Consider the following 15741-nt stretch of genomic DNA (forward strand, 5'->3'; position numbering starts at 1 on the left):
AATTGAGTGGAAGAATCTCTCACCTCTCTTACGAGTAGTTGTTCAAACACGTTTATGAAGGGCTTGCTTTCTGTGTGCCAAGGAGCGTAAAGTCCTTTCACATATATATGTTACATCACTTAATAAGAATTGCCGGGTGAAACTTGTAAAATTGCTTATTGGTGTTCTAAATTCAGTAATTGCAGTCATCTAGGAAATATGCAGGGTTTGAGCAGGACGTGTTTTATTATTTAGATATTACTGTTCAGGGAAAAAAAAAAAACCTCTGGGAAATGGAGAATTGTTTATAAAAACGTTCATATATGACTATAGTTTGGAGCTTGGTTCCTTGCAAAGGAGAATGAAATGTAGTGTTTGGCTACTCTGTGATGATTAAGAAAGAGTCTAAAGATTGATTTGAAGAGGAGTTAATTTTGAAGTGGAAACAGCACATGTTCTAATGACAAGTGTTAGTACTAAATGTGTTGCAGTGTTTTGCATAAGTTCATTTAAACATCGTGAGAATTCATAACTGACAAAATAGTGAGGTTTGCTGACTCAGGGTACATTGCTGAAGGGGATGGGGTCTGGTAGGAGGAAGCTTAGAAGTGCTGCAAGTTTTGAGTTGGGTGATGACTCATACTGCCCACGGACTGCTACGTGGCCCTTTTTTTTTTTTATACACTGTATTTTTTTAAATGATAGGGCTAAAATGTTTCTGTCCACATTATAATTCTCTCTCTAGAGGAGCCGCAGTTTCTCTTAAGAGTAATGGCTCCTTAAATTGCATTTTAAAAGGAAATCAAATATCCTACAGGTGGAATTTTATAACATTTTGTTGAGAGGAATGGTAAAATTAATTGCTGGTCAGTGGCTACTACTAAATGTTTGATACTAGCAATTCTTGCCTTATTGAGAAAGACTTGTTACAGATTATAAAAGACAGAAGTTTATGCTGAAGTAGAAATTAGCCTTATGTTCTCATTGGTAATGTAAAAGTTATCTTTATAATATCTAGAAATTAGTGTTGTAAAGGTGCAGAAGTATTAATCGGATATAACTCTGAATATGAGCATTTCACTCTGACAGAATGATACAGTAGTTCTTTCTCCTGATTTATATGAATTTTCTGTTTTAACAAAGACAACTTGAAGTAAGTATTGTGATAGGCACTTTTCCATCAGGTTTTTTTTTTTTTTAAGATGTATTTAGTTATTTTATAAAGATTTTATTTATTCATGAGAGACAGAGACAGAGACATAGGCAGACAGAGGGGAAGCAGGCTCCATGCAAGGAGCCCGATGTGGGACTTGATCCTGGAACTTCAGAGTCATGCCCTGAGTGGAAGGCAGATGCTCAACCACTGAGCCACTCAGACATCTCATGTTTTTTTTAAGATTTAAATTTTTTTTTTTTTTTTTTTTTTTTACTTTTTAAGTAATTTCTACATCCATCATGGGACTTGAACCCACAATCTTGAGATCAAGAGTTCCATGCTCTGACTGAGCCAATCAGGTGCCCCTCATCAGTTCATTTTTTAAAATAGGCAGAATGTACGGTTCCAAATTTAGGACTCACACTGAAATTGGGTAATAAAGATATTTTGACTGATTTTTTAAAGCTACCATTTAACAGGCTGACTTAAAATAAAATTGAGGGAAAAAAAAGATTGAGACTAGCAGTTTGTTTTAAAAGTGAGAAGAAAAAACTCCCCATCTCTTAGGTTTTCTTTGTATACTATTTACTTTCTCAAAGTAATTTATTTGAAGAGTTTCGTAGGTAGTAAAATGTATTGTATTAAGTCTTTGGAAAGATTTTGGAAGTCTGGCATGATTTATATAGAAGAACTGTAGTGCAGTTTAATTTAAACTTTTAAAATATATTTCCTCCTAAAGGAAATATAAAAATACAAATATAAAAAAAGTATTGTAGATTTTCAAAACATCCTATTACCTAGAGGTTGAACATGTATTTCCAGTTTGAGTATAGATAATTACCTGTCATGCATAAACATAATTCAGAATTTATAAACAAACTGGATATTTTAGCCTGTCTCTTTTCTATGAGGTACTGCCTAATGAAATGGTGAGCCACACCACTACAGTCCATTTCTTTGTTTGCATTGCCCATTTGAACCGTGTATGACCCTAGGACCCTTGTTAAAATATAAGATGTCCCAAAGGTAAGTTCTTTGTGGCATTGTTGGCTGCCCCGTGTCAGCTCCTTCAGCCTGTTTTGAGGATGGTTATGTTACTCTGTAGCCTGCTAGTGGTATGGGGATTTTGGTGAGTTTTATTGCTCAGAGCCTTAAAACCTTACAAAAACAAAACAACAATAATGTTATTGTAGTAAATGGCTTTTTCCAGACGGTCGCTTTTCATGTGGAGCTGATGCTTTCAAGGTAACGATGGTACAGGCTGAGTCCAGCATCAAGTTTTTTGTTTTTTGTTTTTTTTTCTTCCATGAGCTGTGTATTTAGAAAATATAGTACACCTCTCTTGTGATTCTTAAATGGTTTGTCTTTCGTATACGTTAATCTTTTTTTAAACATTTTTAAAGATTTTATTTATTTATTCATGAGAGACAGAGAGAGAGAGAGAGAGAGAGAGAGAGAGAGGCAGAGACACAGGCAGAGGGAGAAGCAGGCTCCATGCTGGGAGCCCCATGCGGTCCAGTCCCGGGATCCCGAGACTCCAGGATCATGCCCTGGGCCAAAGGCAGGCGCTAAACCACTGAGCCACCCAGAGATCCCCTATGTTAGTCTTTTAAACCCATTTCTGAAAAGTTGTACAGAGATTGAATATTTACATGGCAAATCACGTTTTTCCATTGATTTTTATTTAAATTTAGTATGTCTTTCCATGGAAAAAGAATGGTGGCGCAAAAATTGCGTGTTAGAATCATAGCATTTACTTCAGGGAAGAAACTTCCTCTGCAGAAAATGAAATCTCTGCATTTAATTCTTTTTTTTTTTTTTTTAAGTTATTTTAGGATAGTCAGAGAGAGAGAGGCAGAGACACAGGCAGAGGGAGAAGCAGGCTCCATGCACGGGGAGCCCGATGTGGGACTCGATCCCGGGTCTCCAGGATCGCTGCGCCACCCAGGGATCCCTCTGCATTTAATTCTGTACAAACTATACAATGTTAGTGTTTACAGAGGGATCGTGGCTATTATCTTGCCCCAGGTACATGACAGCTGAGGAAACTGAGACCCAGAAAGAACTAAGATCTTAGTATTCAAAGTGTGATTGCTGGACCACCAGTATTAACATCACCTAATAATTTGTTAGTGTAGAATTCTTGACCCCATCCCAAGACCTACTGAACTAGGATCTACATTTTTACAGGATTTTTACAGGATTCTCAGGTGATTCAAATTCACGTGCATTTCTAGAAGCATATATAGTTCTGAGTTACTCCTTTTATTGGCTCTCCTGAAAAAAATCAAAAGGAAAATTGAAGATAATTAATTAATCACTGTTCAGTAGAACTTTCTGTGGTGATAGAAGTGCTATATTCTTTGCTGTCCATCGAGATAGCCACTAGCCACATGTGACTGTTGAGCACTTAATGGTGGCTAGTGCACCTGAGGAACTGAATTTTTAATTTAATTTTAATTATATTTAAATAGCTAGCTAGTGGCTATCATATTGGACAGCTCAGATCTGGATGATTTATACTGACACTAAATTTAAAATAACCTAAGCTGTAATTTATTAACTGATTAGGCTCAGTTTAATAATTTCCTCCTTCATTTACAAATTGGAGAGATGGTCAGTTTCTGCCTACTTTTTCAATATGCCCAGATATGACTTTAGTAGTTTTAAACACTGCTAGTTTTCTGATTGATAGTCTTGTATTCAGTAAAGTAGATAATCTAAGTTGCAAAAAATGTTTATTTTACTGTTTGTCTCAAAGATATTTTCACTTGTATTTAAAAAAAATTAAAAATAGTTATTAAATAAATATTCCTTAATTATCTTGTAGATAGCATGGACGGGGCAGTTTTTGCCTCTGGCTTAGGACCTCTGTGCTTTTTGGTACTTGTTAGCTGCCAGATTGATCTGCCATTTTTTATATTTCCAGCAGAAACATTGGTCCTTAACCTCCCAACTTAGGTAGTGGTAAGCATCTGACCCTAAAGTAAATCAGACTGGCCTGTGTCCAAATCTTGACATTCACTATGTATGTGATTTCAGTGAAGTTGCTTTACTTCTCAGAGCGTCAGTACTCTTATTTGTAAAATAAGACTTACAAGGTATGAGTTCCGAGTAGCAGAAATAATTTGTCACTTGGAAATGCCTGGCAATGAATACTTATTAGTAGATATAAATTATCTTCCCAAGTACTCCTGCTTAGCCTCTACAGCCTTCTGTAATTTAGTCTTATGCTTGAGATTTCAACTAGGCTTTAGAGATACTCTAATTTTAAATTTTATGGGTTCCCACCAGTTGCTATAACTTCATGGTTTGCTTCACTCATGTTTATCCCTTGTGGATTCTTCTGCTTGTGCTTTGGATTCCTTCTCTTGACCTTTTTTTTTTCTTTTTTAAAGATTTTATTTATTCATGAGAGAGACAGAGACATAGAGGGAGAAGCAGCAAAGCAGGCTCTCCACGGGGGAGCCTGATGCAGAACTTGATCCCAGGACCGGGGGATCACAACCTGAGCCGAAGGCAGATGCTTAACCACTGAGCCATCCAGGTGCCTCTTCTCTTCTTAAGGACTCCTTCCTCTCTTGCCTACATGATGAGTTTTTCCCTTCCTATTGGGTCATCTTTATTAGTGTACAAAGGTGCTCTGAACTATAGTGTCTGGTCTGGTTGCCACTCGCCATATGTGGCTATTTAAATAAAAATTTATTTAGAAAAAAATTAGTTTTTCAGCCCTGCTAACCACATTTCATCTGTTTGGTAACCATTTATAGTTAATTGGCTACCATATTGAACAGTATGGATATAGAAATCTGTTACAAACCCTCTCTGATTTCATTTTCTCCTCTAGCTATCGTCTAGTTTCATATTTCTCCGATCCTCTTCAGACCGATTTTCAAGAGTTGTCTTTGTACGCCCTCTCCACTTTGCTCCTCAACCTGTTCCAGACTGGCTTTGTTAAACCATCTTACCACTTGAAATTGCTATAATCAGGAAACCAGTGACTTTGATTTACCAAATCCATCTTATAGGATCTTGTGACGGCTTGAAATATAGTTGACCGTTGTTTTCTGCATATTCACCTGTTTTTCTTAGCATATGAGACATTTTTTCTCCTACCTCACACCTTGTCATAAATTTTTACAAGCTTCTGTAGTTTACCTGCCCTTATATATTGACATATCCCAGAATTTAGTCCTGTTCCCCCTCCCCTTTCAAAATTCTTTCCCAAGTGGTCTCAATTTATTATTATAATTTTTAAAATATTTATTTATTTATTTATTTATGATAGACACACACAGAAAGAGGCAGAGACACAGGCAGAGGGAGAAGCAGGCTTTATGCTGGGAGCCCGACATTGGACTCGATCCTGGGACCCCAGGATCGCGCCCTGGGCCAGAGGCAGGCACCAAACTGCTGAGCGGGGATCCCCTCATTCAATTTATTAAGTACTATCTATATGTGGGTAATTCTCAGATTTACGTTTAGACTTCTCGCCTGAGCTCCCGACACATTATCCAACTGTATGCTTGATGTTACCAGTTAGTTATCTAAATAGACACTATATGAATAGAATTAATGTATTCAAAATAGAATTCTCTTTCCCATATTATTCCCCTAGTCTTCCCCATCTCAGTAATTGGCACCTAGGAGTTATCCTTAAATTCTGTTACCATTGTCCCCCATATCTAATCCCTCACCAGGTTCTCTTGGTCTCCAGGATATTACTTGAAACTGTCTCCTATTTTACATCTTTATTTCTACCAGCCTAGTGATAGCCACCGTCATCTTACTTGACCTATTGAAATAGCTTTTAACTCTGCCTACTTTCACTCTATTATCCTCAGCCTATTGTCTTCCCCGTAGCCAGAATTCATCTTTTTAAAATGTAAATGAAACCATGCAATTGTCTGCTTAAATCCTTCAATAGCTTTCCTTTGGTGGTGAGTTATAAAATTCAGAATCTTGCCTCAGGTGTTTCTTTCTACCTGTCCCATCTTCACCTCATTCCTCTCTCCTTCTGCTTAGCATGCCGTGGCTACATTGGCATCTTTTCCTCCAAATACCATATTCTGTCCTGTTTTAGATTGTATTTGCTGTTTCCTCTGTTTGGAATTGGTACCTTCTTATTTAGATTTTAGCTCCATAGATGGCCATTTCCCAGTCACTCAATCATAGCATTTAGACAAATCGGAAGTTATGTTACTAGTTTGTTAATCTCTCCTCACGAGATTGTAAACTAGAATGTAAACTCTTTGGAAGTAGAAGAACCTTAGCTGTCTTATTATCCACTGTATCATCAAATAGTGTCTGGCATATGCCAATTGCTCAGTAAATTTTTGTGGACTATAGAAAACGTTTGATTCCTTTACACTTCTAAAGGGAAAAATATGTTAAAGATTGTATTGTAGTCAATGTGACATGTGATTCTGGATGGGGTCCTCTAGCTGTCAAGTACATTATTGATGTAATTGCAGAAACTTAAATGGAATCTGAGTATTAGATGGTAGCATTATACCAGTGTTAATTTCCTGATTTCGATGATTACATTTTTTGGTTTGCAGAAGAATGTGGGAAATGTATTCTCAAAGAGGTGGGAGAGTGTTTACTGGTCAATAAAAAAAATTTTATGATTTGAGAGAAGGTCATGGGCTTAGTTTACAACCTGAGATTCAAATCATGGCTATCTCATTGATGTGTGATGTTGAATGCATTATTTAAATTCTCTGAAATAAAGATCATAAAACCCATTTTACAGTGTAGTTAGGATTTAGTATAAGATATATGTCCAGTACAATGCTTCCCATATAATACATTCGTAATCAAGCTTGCTATTTGTTATTTATATTCTCTGAAAATTCAGATATTAAAAATTCTATTATCAGGTTCAGGGCCTTTATTATATAAGCCCTTTTTTCATTAATTGCTTTTATAATAGTAGATAATGTGGGATAAATATGTACCAGACATATTTATATCCTCCAGTTTGAACTTTACAGCTATATTCCATAGTATAATTTTTTAATATCTTAAAAGTGCATACTTTTTTAAAGCAGGAAGTAGAGCCCCTCAAAGTTATTTCAGTTAAAATATGTATATCTTGATTAACATGGTTAATTTTCATTTCCTTTGGTATAATCCATGAATCTATGATACTGCTTTTTTTTAATGTTTTTTTTATGATAGTGCTTTAATGTTAACATATTGGTTTATATTATAGTTGATGTAAAAGTACACAAAAACTACTTGCAGTTGCTGATTTATTTAGTTTTCTTTTTATCCTTCCTTTTACTCTCCATTGATGAGCATTTTATTAAGTAAACATAATGGCCAGAAAGGAAGGTGTTTTAAGATGACCCATGAGCCTTTTACTAGCTATCATAGTCTTTTTAAAATAATATAAACTACTTCACCGGTACTGTAAACATGATCACATGATTCAGTTCACTCCCTTCCAGCACTCTGTGCTCTTGTTTTATATTTTTATTTCTAAATGTGCTGTAAACCCCACAATACATTATTGTTTTGTTTAAAATAATCAGTAGTTTCTTAAAGACATTTAAACGTAGATAGGTGGGTGCCCTGGTGGCTCAGTTGGTTAATCATCTGCCTTCAGCTGAGTTCATTCATGATCCTAGAGTCCTGGGATGGAGCCCTGGATTGGGCTCCCTGCTCAGCAGGGGGTCTGCTTCTCCCTCCGCCCTCTCCCTGTGTTCTCGTTCTCTCTTTCTCCCCCCCCCCCCAACTCCTCACTTTCAGCCTAAGAACTTTGAGCATTTTTTTTAGCAAAAATCTGAGGGAGACAAATTCTTTCCACTTTTGTCTCTTTGAAAATGTCTTTATTTCATCTTCATTTTTGAATGAATATCTTCATTTCATCTTCATATCCCTAGGCACAGAATTCTGGGTTATTTCCCTGTTTTGGCACTTGAAAAGTGATGTTCTGTTGTCTTCTGGCTTTCATCATTTCTAGTGATAAATCAGCCATCACTCTTACTGTACTTCCCTACTATATATAGTTAACTCTCTTTTACCTGGTTGCTCTTTTTTTCCCCCCATTTTCACAGTTTGGCTATAGTATACCTTGGTATGGGTTTCTTTGTATTTATCCTGCTTGCAATTCATTGAGTTCTTGAGTCTGTGAGTTGGTGTCTTTTGTCAGTTACGGAAAATTTTTTAATTTTGTTTTTTTAAGATTTATTTAGAGAGCGTGCACGTGCATGACTGGGAGGGGCAGGGGAGAGGGAGAGAGAATCTCAAGCAGACTCTGCACTGAGCTTGGAGCCCAATGTGGGGCTCAGTCTCACAACCCTGAGATCACAACCTGAGCTGAAACCAAGAGTTGGACACTTAGCCAACTGCACCACCCAGACTCCCCAGTTTTGGAAAGTTTGTTAGATTATTTCTTTATCTGCTTCTATTCTGTCAGCTTTCTGAACCTGTTTAGCCTAGCTGCCAGTTCTTTGGACTGTTTGGACATTTTCTTTGCTTTCTAGTACCACCATAGGTTTTCTTTACTTCATATTTGTGCCCTGTTTATTTGTCTTAGGAAGAGTATCTCCCTTGTACTCAGAATGCATTGGAGAGGTTTATCTTATGCTTCCTGACTTGTTCCCTCACCTTCAGAGGCAGCTGCCTTGAATGTGGTGGAGGCCCATGTGTTCCATGAGATTCTCTCCGCTTTCCTGCCTTGCTCTAGACTTTTGTTCTCAGTGAGGACCCATGGGGAAGAGTTTGGCAGGTGGGACTTGTAGCTGGACCTCCTTTGAATTCTAATCTGTTAGCTGCAACCACATACAGCTTTTAAAAGTTGGTTATAAATTTGGCTGGCTTCTTCTCAATTCTGTTAGTGGAAAATTTCTTGCTTTGCCACTTTGCCAGGAATGAGAATAGTCCTGGTCTCTTCTTTTATGAAGGGCTTAAGACTTTCCAGAATTTAATTTATTTATATTTCTTTGCATCTTTAGCTTTCCTGATGGGTTTTCCAAACTACAGTATTGTAGCTTATCCAGCTCATCATGGTTTATAGGGTGAGAGTAATGGTGTCTTTTACATTTCTGCATTCTAATCAGAAGTGGAAATCCTGAACCTTTTCTTAAAATTATAAAACTTTAGAGCTGGAAGAGGCCATAGAAGCCCTGTAGTTTAGCTGCTTCATTTTCCTGATGGTGGGACTGAGGCCTAAAATGTGAACCACTTTGAGTATAAGCTAATTTAGCCATGGATCATGGACTAGTTATCAGATCTCTTTATCTCATTTGTTTTTTCCTTTTAATATGGTCTTCATGAAACCAGACAGGAATTTTTCAGTAGTGCCAATGTTTAGCATGAATCTGATAGGAAACTTACACTTTTTTTTTTTTTTTTTTAATCTTGTAAGCTTTGTTCAGCCTTGGAGAAAAGGAGAAACAAAGGAGGAAGGACATTCCAGGAAAGTTATATGCTATTCCAGTTCATTTTTTAAAAATTGGATACTCTCCAATCAAGCATGTGGTTCTCCATTTGATGAGAGACCAGAAATATTTCTTATGGATGGTCTTGCTTGCATGTTGCGGCCTTCTTCATACCCTTACCAGGCTTAGCTGAAAAATGACAGCAGTTATATTTGATGTGCAATCTGGAAAGCTGTGGTGTTAAATGCCATAGAGCCTGCTAGGGTGAACTGAAGAATAATCAGAATAATGTCAAGGTCTCACGTATCTTCATGATACTTAGTTGGTATCACATGGGCTAATGAGACTTTTTATAGAAACCTGCTTGTCTGCTAATATAAGACACTATTTCAGTAGCACAGTCTCTTCTTACTGCCTCAACAAAATAAAACAGGAGCTATAACAAAGCTGAAGTTTTCTTTTTTTCTTCAGTCTGAGTGAGTTGAAGTCATTGCTTCATGTGTTGACAAACCTATGTGTTTACCATAGGGTGAAGCTCCTGCGGGGAGTTCCTGGAAAGGAAAGTACCATGTCTAGGAGTCATCACTGATGTTCCCCATGGTAGGTTAGAGTATGATCAGATTCTGAAAAAATTAAGGATAGAGCTTGTCTTCTCCAAAACTTCCTACTATCAAATAAAATAATACTGTTTACATTAATTCATTCAGTGCAGTTTTTAAGTGCCTACTAAGTACCCAGGTACTATGCTCAGAAAGTGTTAGTAATGCAACTGAGTCTCAAACCTTTTATTTTTTTTAGCATGTATTTATTTATGAGAGAGAGAGTAGGGGAGGGGCAGAGGGAGAGAAACTCAAGCTGGCTCCATGCTGACTGAGTGTGGAACCTGATGTGGGGCTGGATCCCACAACACTGAGATCATGACCTGAGCTGAAATCAAGAGCCAGTCAGTGACCTGAATGAGCCACTCAGGCACCCCTCAGACCTTTTTTTTTTTTAAGAGTATACTTTTTTTTTTTTTTAAGATTTTATTTATTTATTCATGAGAGACACAGAGAGAGGCAGAGACACAGGCAGAGGGAGAAGCAGGCTCCGTTCAGGGAGCCCGGCGTGGGACTCGATCTTGGGTCTCCAGGATCACGCTCCGGGCTGCAGGTGGCGCTAAACCGCTGTGCCACTGGGGCTGCCCCCTCCCCTGCCCCCCAGACCTTTTATTTTAAAATAGAGCAATATACAATGAAGCCAAGGGAGGGGAAAATGGTAAGGTGGTGCCCTGGAAAATGGTAGAAGAGTAGAGGGATCTGCAGAATAGAGATAAGACTAGTTGGGGAAGGATGGCCTAAGATAAGGGAAGGGGGGGAATAGTATTAGAAAAGAGAGGAGGAAGAAATGTTAGTGGGATAGGGAGGAATCTACTACAATAATCTAGGAGTTTGTGCTCCATAAGGTCAGCGTGATTTTTTGTTTTTTTTTTTAACTTGTTTTGATCCCTGCTAGACCTTTATGCCTAAAACAACATCTGGCATATGGTAAATACTCAATAAGGTTTTGTAGACTAAAAATATAATGGTTGGATGGCAGGATTGAAGCTGCAGTCAAAGCTCTTCAAAACATCTTGGTTCTCTGCTTCTGGGACCATGTCAGGATTGCATTTTCCCACTCCCTTGAAGCAGGCGTGACCATGTGTTCTGCCTTGGTCAGTTAAATATGAACAGAAGTAAGATGTGTCATTTTTTAATGGAAGCTTTAGACCAATGAGATAGTTGCACTTCTTCCTTCCTACTGGCACACTGAATGGCAATGACAGAGCTGGTAGTTAACTTTGACAACTTGGATGACAGCTGTGTTGGATTTGTTGCATTAGCAAGACTTAAAACTTTGGTTGTAAGTCAGTGAGATGTTGGGGATTATTTGTTACTATACAATTTTCGAACCTATCCTGACTGCTACAGAAATTTATATTAATTTTCATTTGATTGGAATTCTCATATAGCCAAAGATAATTGAGGAAGGAGGCTGTCTACATGTCTCCTATATTTGCTCCAATGTTTCCTTAACATTAGTTAGAAGAGAAGTCTAAGAAATGAAGGGCTCAAGAAGGAGAAAGATGGAAGAGGGGATGAAGAGCTATTATAATTTGTAAATTTCCAGCCATAAATTTGTAGAGAGGATTATGTTTGTTTACTATTTAGTTTATAGCAACTTTAATAATGTCCCCCAATCTGGCATACCACCATAAAAAGTGCTTGGAAACAAATGACTGTAAAGTAAAAGACTTGTACAATGCTTTCATAGGTAATAGAATGAGAATTGAAAGAGTCTTTAAAGACTTTTGACCAACCTCCTTGGTCTGTGGAGTTCTTATATGCTAATATGGGTACCCTAGAATAAATAGCAGCTAGAGACGAGCATCAAAATAAACATAATGACATTTATTTTGTAATGACTTTTTAAATACTCAAAGGCAAATGCAAGACCATAATGTTAAAATGTATTTAGGCAAAGGTTCAGACAATTTAAGAACAGCAGTCAAGAGTAGAAGAGTTTTTTAAAAATTGGATACTTTGTTAGAAGCCAAGTAATCATCTGTCTTTGACTTCCTAAGTTTGTCTATAGCACATACTAGTCACTGATAGCATGTAAGACCTGTTAGGTTTTGGAGTTTAGTTTTAAGGTCTTCCCTCCCCCTCAGATGACTGAGATCATTCATTGACATTAGTTTACACCATGAGCATCTTTGAGGTCCAAATCCTGAGAGGGATCCCTGATAACTCTAAGGACTACCTTACATCAGGAGCCAAGGGCATTGTCAAGAATGCATATGAACAAGCAGTTAAGCTGTAGCCTTTGGCCTTCTCTGCCCTAGAAACTTAGTAGCTTTGATGAGAGCTTTGAGATATGATCTTAGGATGAATTTGCTATAACAACACCTCTCTGTGCCAGGGTTAAGAGATAGTCCTATGTGAATTTAAGTAGAGCTCAACCTTTCCCTTCTCTCCAAAAGCAACTGGGTTTTGGCTGAGGAGATGTGAGAATGGCTACATTCCAGTTAACTCAAGTTACTGACTTGACCCTGGAGAAGAGCAGAATAGGCACAAACCATTGGGGGAGGGGGGGAGCTGTCAGTGCATGTGATCAGGCCAGATGACCCATGTCAACATTTAACCTGATAAGCAGCAGAGTAGAAGATGGAAGAGAAGACCAGATAAGTAACCTTATGTTTAAAGCTCTCACTTCAAACTTGCTTTGCACATCTAGACTCCTTTTCTGATGTGGGACCAAGTTGTTCTTAGATAAGAAAAGGAAGGAAAATCCAGTTTCTATTGAATGGGGAGATAGAATGAGAAGTTATTTTACAGTCTTCGTTCTTTTGCATTTTATAACTTTTCTGAATATACTTAGGCTTGACTCAGAGTACCTGTATTTCTCTTGGCTTGGGTGGGGATAGGCTAAGTGATAGAAAGCAGGTGGTGATTAACGGAACAAAGGAGTGCTTGAGAAGACCAGTGCGGCTAATACAGTTTCAGGGAACTGCTTTATAAATGTAGGAAGCTGGTACCCAGGCTGGGCTACATAGAAAACCTTTACTTCCATTTTATGGTGGATCACTGAAGGAAGATCAAAGAGAAAGCATAAAGCTAACTTATTATTTTTTTTAGATTTATTCATTAAGAGAGTGTGAGTGGGGAGAGGGGCAAAGGGAGAGGGAAAGAGAATCTCAAGCAGACTCTCCGTTGAACGGGAAGCCTGTCTCAGGGCTCCATCCCAGGACCCGAGATCATGACCTGAGCTGAAATCAAGAGTTGGACACTTAACTGACTGAACCTCGCAGATGCTCCACGCCAACTTTATTCTTATGAATCATTCCCTATAATTCATTTTATTCACCCAGTTGTTAAAAACATAACATTGACACAGCTAATTAAAATTTAATTAAGGATCCCTATCCAAGCAACACAATATCAGTACTGAGGTTGGTAGGAATGGGTAACATTTGGAGGCAGAGAAATTGGAAGGATGCTGGGAAGGGTTGTTTTAAGTTACTGTCTCATTTTAGTTTATGTTTTCCTCTCTTGAAGTGTGTGGAAATGCAAAAGGAATATGGAACCCCAGATTTTTCCTGAGTCTAACCCTTGAACTGGCTTTTATGAAGTTAAATGTGAACGATGGTAGAGAAAGTGGTATAAATGGGACATTTCTAGAGGTTATTGATATGGATGGAGAGTGCTCTGAGCAGTAATCTGGTTGATTGTACCTGCATACTTTAGTCAGGCCACAGAACTCCATGATTGGCGGGAAAAATGGAGGTAGTTGGAGACATTATGATTTGGTATCAGGGTAATAATAATAATGAGGAAGCTGTTTTCCTGGTCACTCAGCCTTTTTATGGCTTCCAGAGGGATACATCCTGACATCCCTAATTAGGTCAGATCCCTCAGTGTGTAGGCTGTCTTCGCATCCTGTACCATTCCTTGGTATTGCTTGTCCCTTTTGCCTCCCTCTTTTTCTTAGTTTACTCTTGTTTATCTCTAGCCATACTGTAAACTGCATGAAGGCAGCGCACTAGTCGGTTTTTACTTACCATTTTATCCCTAGTACCTAGTATATTGACAGGTATATAACATATAATTAGCAAATACTTGCTGAATGGAGCATGACTGAATTGGAAACATTACTGGATCCACTTTATCATGCAGAAGTGTAACATTACCTTCAACTTACTGATAAAGGTGGGCATACTTAACTTTCCAAGCTCCCAGATGAAAATATGCTCTAATAGCTTTTGTCCTAATAGTTATTGAAAGATTTTGAATAGTGCAGAGCAGTCAGGCAGATCACTGGGCAAGCGCTGCTATTGGTCTCCCCTGTCCCCCAGTTTTTTATTGTGTAATCCTCACTGTAGAATTATAGTTTTGGTGATTAATATTCTTTTCTTTTTTAGAATGGTCTCATATTTCTATGAAGTCTGTTCAAGTCTTTCAGTAGTCATCATGTGAATTTAAAATGAGGACTCTGGGGATGCCTGGGTGGCTCAGTGGTTGAGCATCTGCCTTCGGCTCAGGGCGTGATCCTGGAGACCCAGGATTGAGTCCTGCGTCGCGCTCCCTGCATGGAGCCTGCTTCTCTCTATGCCTGTGTCTCTGCCTCTCTCTCTCTCTCTCACTGTGTCTCTCATGAATAAATAAATAAAATCTTAAAAAAATAAAATAAAATGAGGACTCTGCAGTTCTCAGCCTAGGTACAAGTTCCTGCCTTCCCCAAGATGAATTTTTACCCACTCTACCCCTATTAAGTGCTGACCAGTCACTGAGATTTCTGAGAAAACATTGTCATCCTTGTAGTTTTTGGTCTGTGATGTTTCTTGGTCTCATTATAATTTAAAGAGAGCAGATCTGGGTGGAGGTCTTGAGTGGAGATCTCTCATTCTTATATCTCTCTTCAATTATCTCGCTGCAGTTCCTGTTATAGTGCTATTCTGTCATAATAGTAGTGTCATTTTTAGCAGAGCTAAATTATTTGTGCCAGACTCTGATTGCTTTACTAGTGAACTAGAAGTTTAAAAGAGTACTAGAGATCTTACTTTTCTTATGTTAAGTCTCTAGAACTGATTTTAAAATGTACATTTATCAAAAACTTGAAAGTTGAGCCTCAAGGGATTGTCTACAGAAGGGCAAGAAGGTAAATATGAACAAACATTTTATTTCAGGTGGAGACAAGAAACGTAAAATCTCAAAAATACTGGAGCCTTTTAAAAAATAATGTTTTTATAAAAGGATATTTAGTAGGGACTGGAAGTATCAAGATAAATCTAAATAGAAAAAATGGGAAGGGGAGACAGTGTTAATTATAGACCTTTAAAAAGTCTGAAGTTTTTAAGTCTGAAATGTTTTTTAATTCAAAAGTTTATTTTCGTACATTTAACTTTTAAATGTTTTATACAGACTGACAAGGTACAGAATTTTTAAGAGTCTGCTTTTTTTCCCCCTTGATTTCTGTGAAGCAGACAAAAACTTGGAAACAGAAGAAACTATTTCTGTTAGAGTAAAAAAACAAAGCTGTTATGCAATTAATGTCCTTTACAACATTAAGCAGATACAAGAAGTGCTTGTATTTATTAAAATAACTCAGCAGTAGTAAATATCAACTTTTATTAAATAAAGCTATTGTCGGGGCACCTGGGTGGCTCAGTTGACTAAGTGTCCAACTCTTGATTTTGGC

At 37.8% G+C, this 15741-nt stretch overlaps 1 protein-coding gene across 5 annotated transcripts in view; it reads left to right on the forward strand.

The window, feature by feature from the left end:
* MAPK6 (mitogen-activated protein kinase 6) overlaps positions 1–15741 on the forward strand; it is a 36054-nt gene that overhangs the window by 1645 nt on the left and 18668 nt on the right. For 2 of the 5 annotated variants that reach the window (XM_077881121.1, XM_077881120.1), the window contains exon 2: positions 10054–10125. The exons of 2 other annotated variants lie outside the window; for them this stretch is intronic. The gene's annotated coding sequence lies outside the window, so the exon portion shown is untranslated. Of the gene's footprint in view, positions 1–4659; positions 4683–10053; positions 10126–15741 lie in introns of those variants that run through there. One more of the 5 variants, XM_077881122.1, reaches the window with a different exon arrangement.

Source organism: Canis aureus, chromosome 32 (genome assembly GCF_053574225.1).
Source record: "Canis aureus isolate CA01 chromosome 32, VMU_Caureus_v.1.0, whole genome shotgun sequence".
Classification (NCBI taxonomy): domain Eukaryota; kingdom Metazoa; phylum Chordata; class Mammalia; order Carnivora; family Canidae; genus Canis; species Canis aureus.